This window comes from Cupressus sempervirens, chromosome 3 (genome assembly GCF_028749045.1).
Source record: "Cupressus sempervirens isolate cs-2001-9-10 chromosome 3, ASM2874904v1, whole genome shotgun sequence".
NCBI classification, from domain to species: domain Eukaryota; kingdom Viridiplantae; phylum Streptophyta; class Pinopsida; order Cupressales; family Cupressaceae; genus Cupressus; species Cupressus sempervirens.
In genome coordinates, this window is record NC_143120.1 from 39,029,196 (window position 1) to 39,038,160 (window position 8,965).

Genomic DNA, 8,965 nt, shown 5'->3' on the forward strand with positions numbered 1-8,965 from the left:
ATAATTAGTATTGTTTAGGGGGTTAGAATTTCTCTAGCAGAATGATAGACAGAACTACTTTTGTTTATGGTTTTATTTCTAGTTTAGCAGTAACATTTTAGAATTTTAGCAGACATATGAAACTCTACAGTTTAATTTTGTGTTGAAAGCTTTGTAAGTAGATACTATTATTTGCTTATTTTAATCAGTATTTCTATAGATACTATTTAAGCTTTTAGTTGCGCCTGTTATTGATTTTGAAATTATCAACTCTGAATTTGGAAATTCTATGAGAAATTGGTTTATGAAATATGCCTTCTCGATGATTTAATTTTTAGTTATGTGGATCATTTTGATAATTAAAATCGAGTGGTTCTTTTGCATTAAAGTTTGTTTCATATTGATGAGATGAAATAAGTTGTTTCAACACCTTCAGCAGGTTACATTCTTGAAAAGTTATTCTGTTGAATTTGTTTGGTTAAAACGTTCACTGCAATAAAGGTAGCTGTGCCTATTTCTATTGAAGAAATTTTAAGCAGAGAATTCCTAAGTTCATCGGATAGGAATTCATTTGTTAGTTTATATTCTTTCTCTGTTTTGATATATTAACATTTATGGGAAAAAACTGTTCACTAACACATGCAAAGTTAGGAACACTTTAGTTTTGGAAATTTAAAAAGAACTTCAAGTTTCCATTTCAAAAGGTTCAAAATCAACACTAAGTGCACACTAAAATCTAAATCAAACTCAAAGCATCAATCAAGGATAAAATGAACCTCATTTGCAAATATTTTAAAGTTCTTTTAAAAATATCATGAAAACTAAGAGTCCTAAATGGTTGCCAAAATTGTCCTAAAAGCTTTGTTATTTGTTCCAAACAAATGTCTTGTTGCAAAATCTTGAATGTTTCCTAGGTTTTTCATGCATCAAAACAATCTAGGAATATCATTTTTTTAGGCTTAAAACGTGCAAACTAGAACACAAAATCTTAAATGAAAACCAAAGTCCAAAGAGTCATTTTCACTTTTGAGTCCAAAACAATCTTGAATAATCTAAGGTTAAAACAAAGCACTTCAAAGTTCTTAAAATAACACGCAAAATCTCAAATATTGAATGCTCAAAGAAAAAAAAAAACTTGAATGTTCAAATCACTTGTCTTTGAATGCATTGCTAAAATCACTCTTGAGTGCCTTGGATTAAAATCAAGTTTGTTTTTTTTTTTTTTATGAATGCATGATTAAAACAACAAATCCAATCTTGAATGCCATAGATCAAATAATCATCTTTTGGGGCATAAAAATAATCCACATTTTAGAAACTTTCTAAGTTATAAAAACAAATAAAGGCACTTTGAGTGAGTTTGTTGTTGGACTCACCCTCTTTAATCACCCATCATTCTAACCATTGGTTGCAATATCAGCGCCATATATGGGGATGGGTCTACCTAAGAAGGTGTTAAATGCTCCACAAAAATAAAACTCCACTCACTTGAGTTTTTATTGGTTTTTCTAAGATAGAAAATTTCTTGAATGCACATTAGTCTCACTAACACTTCATTTAGGCATAAAAATTGAACAAATCTTGATGTGGAGGGCCTCTAGGCACGCGCTTGAAATTGAGCTTTACACACATCTTTGTTTTGGCCTTAAAATGAACAAACACCAACTCTTGAATGCCCAAAAGGAAATTAATCAATACTTGACGTGGAGGGCCTCCGAGCACGTGGATTTACTTTCTTGTTGACCCTAACTCTCCTTTGTGTATTCATTCTTTGATCACTTCTCTTTTGTTGGCGCATTTCAAATTGGAATTGAACCTTTGCATCTTAATCACATGTGTTTTCAAAAAGTCTAGATCAGAAAACTTAAGCGTCAGTTGGAAAAGAACTCTATCTTTTAGCCCAAGATCATCCAAGTCTTCTCTCCCCTTGTCGTCTTTCGAGGTCATCTTGGGTGCATAAGATTAGGATCCAAAATCTTGGTTAAGTTTTAGGAGGCCTGCTCAGGGATTTCATCACCCCTTGGGATGACCTCAACTCCAGTGTTTCGATGGAGTATAAAGATCGGGAGGCAAATCCAAAGACACCTCTCTTGGGATCAAAATTTTGTCACTCGGGCTAAGCCTCAAGGAACTTTATACCCTTGAGAAGTGAAAGAGGAGAAGTGGGTTACCACTCCTCTCAGCTATGTGACATCTTTTTGGTTTCATCTACGATTTGGGCCTCATGTACCTTGCGTATATCGAGGACTCCCTAGCTAAACCAAATTTCATCCTTGTAGAAAGCTTCCTAGGATATTGGTGTGTTTGACGTGCTTGCTCCAAACTTTTGTCTACTTGTTTGTTCATAGCTTTTGAATGAATGTTTGCCAACTTTGGTCAAAATCCCAAAAAATCATAAATCTCCTAGCTCAAGGCATACTTAGCACAGTCACTACCTCATCAGAAAATCATCCAAGCTCCCCCACCGCAACCAAATCTATCTAGTTCTTTGCTTTAGAACAATCCCAAATCCAAAGTCCATCCAAGTCATCCCCCCAGCCTGCTAGCAACCCAATCCAAAATCACCCAAGCCTTTAAGGAATTGTTGTTACTCTGCCAGAGTTTGCTATCCAATGAATCTATCCAAATCCCTCAATCTCCCCAAGGTTATCCCTTTGACAAAGATTTGTCTAGGGTAATCTAGCCTTGTCACTTGTCATCCCTCATCACCTTAAGCTAAAGGTTGGGATCAACAAGTGGTCAATCTCATGTCATGCCCATAGGATCATTTGTCTATCCTCAAGTCGACACCAAAAGCCACCAATCCTACACATAGGAAAGCAAAACTCCATCCACCGGAAAGCCAAAAATCTCCAGCCAATCCTCCTTAGGTCTGTCATGCAGCTTTGACTCTCCCTAGGAAATCTTTCATCAGCCAATCCAAAATCTGCGCTTAATCCAAATCCAACCATGAGCTTTCATGTTCATCCATATGCAAGACCCCATCCCCATCCAACTCATCATCAAAACATGAAATCCCAACCCTATCATGATGAGTTTGGTCGCATTGTCCTTTCTCCCACTACATCCTATTCCAATGATGATGAAAATCTTGTTGAATATGGTGGGTATCTTGAGAGCCTTAGATGCCTTCCGCCAACCATCCCCCTAAATCCAAGCATTCCTCCAAACTATCTAGTCATGCCATCTCACATCCCAGCTTCTCCTCCATCACCCAATCAACCAAGCTTCCAATCTTCCACCCCCATCACACCAACTATTCATATCAATCCACCACCTCCACCTCCAACACACGAGTCTCCCAGGAATCTCCTAGAGCAAATACAAGAAAAGCCGCCTCCAACAATCGATTATCCATGTCATCTAACCCAACCATGTGAAGTAGTCAATGATGAAGCTTCCCCATCTATAATATCACCTCCATCTCCCATAGCTATCATCCCCATACCATCCATCAAATTGCTTAAAATCCTTCCACTTCCCACAAGCATCAAAATCCCACCACCTATCAAATCCCTCCAAATCCTATCCACATCACCTCCAAGCATTTCCCAAATCTCCTGTAATGACCCTTATGCATCCATCTTCTACTCACCCATCTCCACTACTGAATCTCCCATCTATCCATCCACTGCCTTTGAAGAATCCATTCCTTCACCTCCTATCGCACCATCCACTCCAATCCAATCCTATCAAGATCCTGCCCAAAAGCATGTTGACATCCCCCAAAGCATAAACGAAGATATCATCATACCATGTCTTCCATCCATAGTGCAGTCACCATCCCCTTCATCTCCAAAACCTCAAGCCATACCTCCTCTACTACAGGATATCTTTTCATCGCATCAGCTAAATCAAGATCCTATCCTACCATCTCCTCCGCTCCATGCTTCCATCTTACCACCTATCCAAGCTATTCCACCATCTATAATCTACCCTCTTGGTTCACTTACATTCATCCATGGTGGCCCCCTCTCAGTAGAAGAATTAAGAACAATATCTCCCCATTGCAGTACATCTAATAAAGCACTTCTACCATTTTCTACAAGCGAAAAGGAAGCTCGTTCAAATGCTCAATCGATGGCATTATCAAGGTCAAGGTTTAGGACCACAAGAGCAAGGAATTAGAAAGCCTATTATTGCACAAAAGAATCCAGGATTTCATGGTCTTGGATATGTATCCAAAGGCTCACCATCTAAAAGTGTTGGTACACACCATCCCCAAACCAAGCCTATCTCCAGGCCCACCATGCCAGCCTCCCATCACTCCTTCAAGAAATCTTATGTCATCCCCCCTCCACCATCTTTGCAACCCAAAACAACCTACCATATCCCCCCTTCATCCGCTAAATCCATTTTGGGTCCCCATGTCCCAAAATCTACCATCCTCCATCCTCCTATCAGCCATGATAAAAAACCTATTCCCTCCATTCCTACGCAAGATCAACAAAGGCACATATCAGGGCACATCATCCATCATCATCCCCCTACATGCTCTTCCATATCCTCTCCATCTCACAAAGCTTCTCCTAACCATCTTCTCAAAGCTTACCACAACAATGTGAATGCCAACTTCAAAATGCATAAAGCTAAAAATCCACATCCTAGGCAATCATATGTCTATTCTAAAAGACATACTCCAAAAAGGAAAAATACAATCAAAGAATGCAAAACAATGCAAAAACCTATGAAAAGAAAATCCAAAACCATGTGGATCCTAAAGAGAAAAGTTGAAACTCAATGCATAATGGCATCCACCTTTGTTAATCACCCATCCAGTGATTCTTGTCCCCCATCTCTTAACTCCATCTTGGGTGCCTATATCCCCAAGCGCACTTCCAAAAATCCTCCATCAAGCCTGCATCTACCATCTATCCCCCATATGCTCTCTTCTCACCCTTCCCAACATGTGCCAATGTTGATCCTGCAAGCATCCCCATCTCATGCTCCTTTCTAGCCTTTTCATCCCTCCATCTCCTACCATCAATCCCATCTAATCCGATCTATTGCATAAATCACAAATTCGATGTACCAACAGCTAGCAACAAAATTGAACATTCCAATAGCCAATGAAAAATCCCAAAAAATCCAAAAATAGATGAAGAAATCCAAAATCATTCTAGCTAAGTCCAAAGTCAAAAAGTCAAAAAAATAAAGAAAAATAAAGCGTCCACTGGTGAAAACTTGGCAATTCAAGCACCTTGGACAAGTACCATGATGAAAACTTGGCAAACAAGCGTCATGCATAATCCAACCATCCCCAGCTTAGCCTATCATCCTCATGCTTTTGGTCACATCTTGCCATCCAGCTCCATCTTCCAATTTATCCACCTATCTTTCATCCTCCAGCTTTTATCTATCACTATCCACTTATCTTCTGCAACCTCACTCCATCATCCCAGCTATCATCCATCTCCCTAGCACCTTCAGCTTTTCCATCCTAGCTTCAATCCTATCACATCCATCGTAAGATCTCCTTTCGCATGTCATCTTCTGACTGGGGGCACTATATTCCTTGGAGATCTTGTCTTGTCCATCCGCCCTTGTCATTGGTATCTTGCTCTAGGCTATCCTCATGCAAATCCAATGTCATCATCTTATTAGCCATTCACTCTAGCGCCATCTATCAACTCAGCTACCACTAACCTTAGCATTGTCTCCATCCTTGGTTGCACATCTATCATCATCATTGGATGCATCCTGCCAAATCCATATCTTCTGCTATCACCTCATCCTTAGCTTCTGCATCTTGCACCAACTTGAGCCATCTCACTATCTTATCATTCGGAGCTCTTGTACAACTTGTAAATAATCTTGTATCCAATGCTTGTATCATACCTTGTATCATAGCTTGTCTATCCAATCTTGTCCAAAACAACTTGTACATCTATACCATATCTTGGTCTGTTAGCTTGTACATCCTTGTTATCTTAGTACCATTGTATCTATCTAGCTTTCGTGTCAGTTCATCCTTGATCAGCATCTTGCACACATTGCACAAATCTTGGTTAGCTATTCCAATGTATCCTTTAGCTAGATCTCCTATCACCAAAGTGTTATCCTTCTTAGTTCAGCTTGCCAGACACATCACTCATCCAAATCCACTAGCTTAGGTGCTCTCCGATAGATCCTTGCAGGATATAGCTTTCCTCATGTTCGATCTTGGTATGTTAGTACCTCGTCCTACCCATCTCATTGGCAAACGGTTCTCTTTTGGATTTTTGCTTTCTTTTGATTTGGAATCTTCCCTTTTGGGTCTTGAAGTATCTTTTCCAAGCAATCTTTTTGTTCCCTCCTCAAGGTTGCCACGATCTTCCATGTCATGGTATGCTGCGAATGGGGCACTTTGAGCATATGATTTTGATCAAGTCTTTCATTTGTTTCTTTTTTTCTTGTGAGTTACCCAGTGTCGGTTCCACGTTGTTTCCTTCGAGTTTCATGTGCGATGTTGGGGCAATCCTTGTGTGTTTGTTTCAAGTCAGTTCATTAGTCCTATGGACGGTTGGTGACACGGCCTTGATGTTCTTGGTAACCTTGGCAATTAACCAACAGTCTTATAGCAAATCTAGTGCTCAACTACATGGTGGTACTTCTCTTTGGAGTATCCCCCCGCTCAAAAAGCTTCAATGGAATCCCTTCATCTCCATTATTCCCCATCCATATCCAACATCTTTCTCTCCTACCCCAGCTTATGCATCAGTATCTCTTTGAATCAATCATAACTCTTAGCTTTAGGGATCCACAATCCTAGTCTTAGGATCCACCAATCAAATCAATCCACCTAGCCTCATCTTTCGAGATCCACAATCCTAGTCCTAGGGATCTCCGAAACCCATCTCTCACCAATCTGACTCTTTGAAATCCTGTTGCATCAGCTTTATAATCCCCTCATCCTTCTCCCTATCCTGGATTCCTTTTTATGGCACTCCGCTCCTTCATCCTCCATCTCCCCTAAAGTCTTAAGCTTATTTACTCTTGTGCCGCTGATTTTCCCCCTTATCATTCTCCCATAGTGAGAGTTTGAGCTAACTAAACCTCTTCTCTTAAGCCACTCTTCGTCCTCCCACCTGCCAAGATTTTTGTACTTTTCAAGAAGTTGTTGAGCCTCGCTTTATCTCCCCACCGCCTTCTTGAGAGGGCATCTCGCAGTCCATTCTCTCCTCTTCTGCTCTAGCCTTGGGCATCTTATTTTCTTATCTTTGATGCCATGCCACTTGCGGCATCACATCAAAGAGGGGCAAAATGTAGACACCTAAAAAACCTTTAGAAAATAAAATATTTTTATTTTCTGAAAAAAGTCCCTGATGACATCATCATTTATTAATTAATTAATTTTGTATGCCATTAAATCCCTTTATCATAATTACAAATATTTAATTAAGTAATCCCTCCCAAAAATGTTTAAATCTTATTTAAACGTTATTTCCTTATTTATTAATTATTTAATTAATAAATTGACCAAAAATTCTAAAATAAATAAATAATTTATTTTTTTGCCCAAAACTTGGCCAATTTCCTTAAGACCACTAACCTCTTCCAAAATCTTTTAATCCTTCTTTAATTTCGATTAAAGGCTAATCCCATCATTTCCTACCCCTAATCCCGACTCAAAATATTTAATTAAGATTAAATATTAATCTTTATGTTTATTGAAAATATTTTAATAAATATCTCCTCAACCCAAACCCTTGAAATAAATAAAACTTTATTTATTTCCTAAAAACCTTATTTATCCTCATCCTAGGAAGTTCTAGACTCTTCTAGAAAGTCTTCATCCTCATCCAAATCCTAGACTCTTCTAGAAGATGTCAATCCTTATCTTTGACCCTAATCCTAATCCCCCCCTTGACCTTGTCACATTCCCTAAACATGGGTTAAGACTTGCTAACCCAAGCCAAAGCCAACAAATATCTCCTCCTTCACCCACCCTCATTAAATGCCATCCACTTGCCCATCTCTAACAAGCCTAATCTAATCTTAACCCAAGCCTAATCCAAGCCTTAATCATTTGCACATTCCTAAGTCAAGCTTAAGACTTTCTTAATCCAACCCAAGTCAAAATATCTCAACTCTCTCACAAATATCCCAACCATAAAACTTTATGAAGCCCACAAAGTCATAAATGACTCTTACAAGCCGATTCATTGCTCTTACAAGCCATTATGAGAGTCTTCAAGAGCTTTGAGCCTCCTTTGTTGACCCCTCTTGCTCTAACCAATGACCTTGTGACATGTGTCACTCCCTGATTGGCTGTAAGGAAGCACAATCCATGTGCTCTCCTCTCATTCAATCTAAACCTTCCATAAGCTTTCTCCCATCCTTGCATCCTAGCCCTTGATCCCTCAAGCCCTTTTCCTATTTAAGGAATCATCTCCCAAGCCATTTTAACACAATCTAGAAAGTAAAGCCATAATGCCATTTTGAGAAGCCATTTTTTACATCAAATCCATTCACCAAAATCTATCAAAAATCTTCCATTGAAGCCCATTTGAGCATTTGAGCATACATACATAATCAAGCCATCTTAGCTATTAGACACATCTCTACATCAAGTGATCATCCTCATTGAGAGAGCCTATCCATGGCTCATATTCTCATTTGAAGACTTCACTTTATCTCTCATGAAGTTATGTTAAATTAGTATGCAAATGCTTTTTGATTATTTTAATTTAGTGTTTCTAACATACTAAAGTAGCATATACACTTAGATTGTGGGTGGTCTCAACCTACAAATGTATATATGCATTCTAATCTATTCTATGAGTTTTTTATTGTAGATTTTGTAATCTTGTCAAGAAGACAATAGAATTAGTAAGTTTGCATTTCTGAGGTCTATTCAAGCACACCATTTCTTTGACTTTTTTTGTTAGTAATCATTACTTGAGATCTTATGAAATGCTAACATGGATCTTAAGGAAATAATACAAAAGGAAACAAGTAGATTTTGGAAAATTTTAACTTTGAAATTTTTGAATTCTAATCTAAT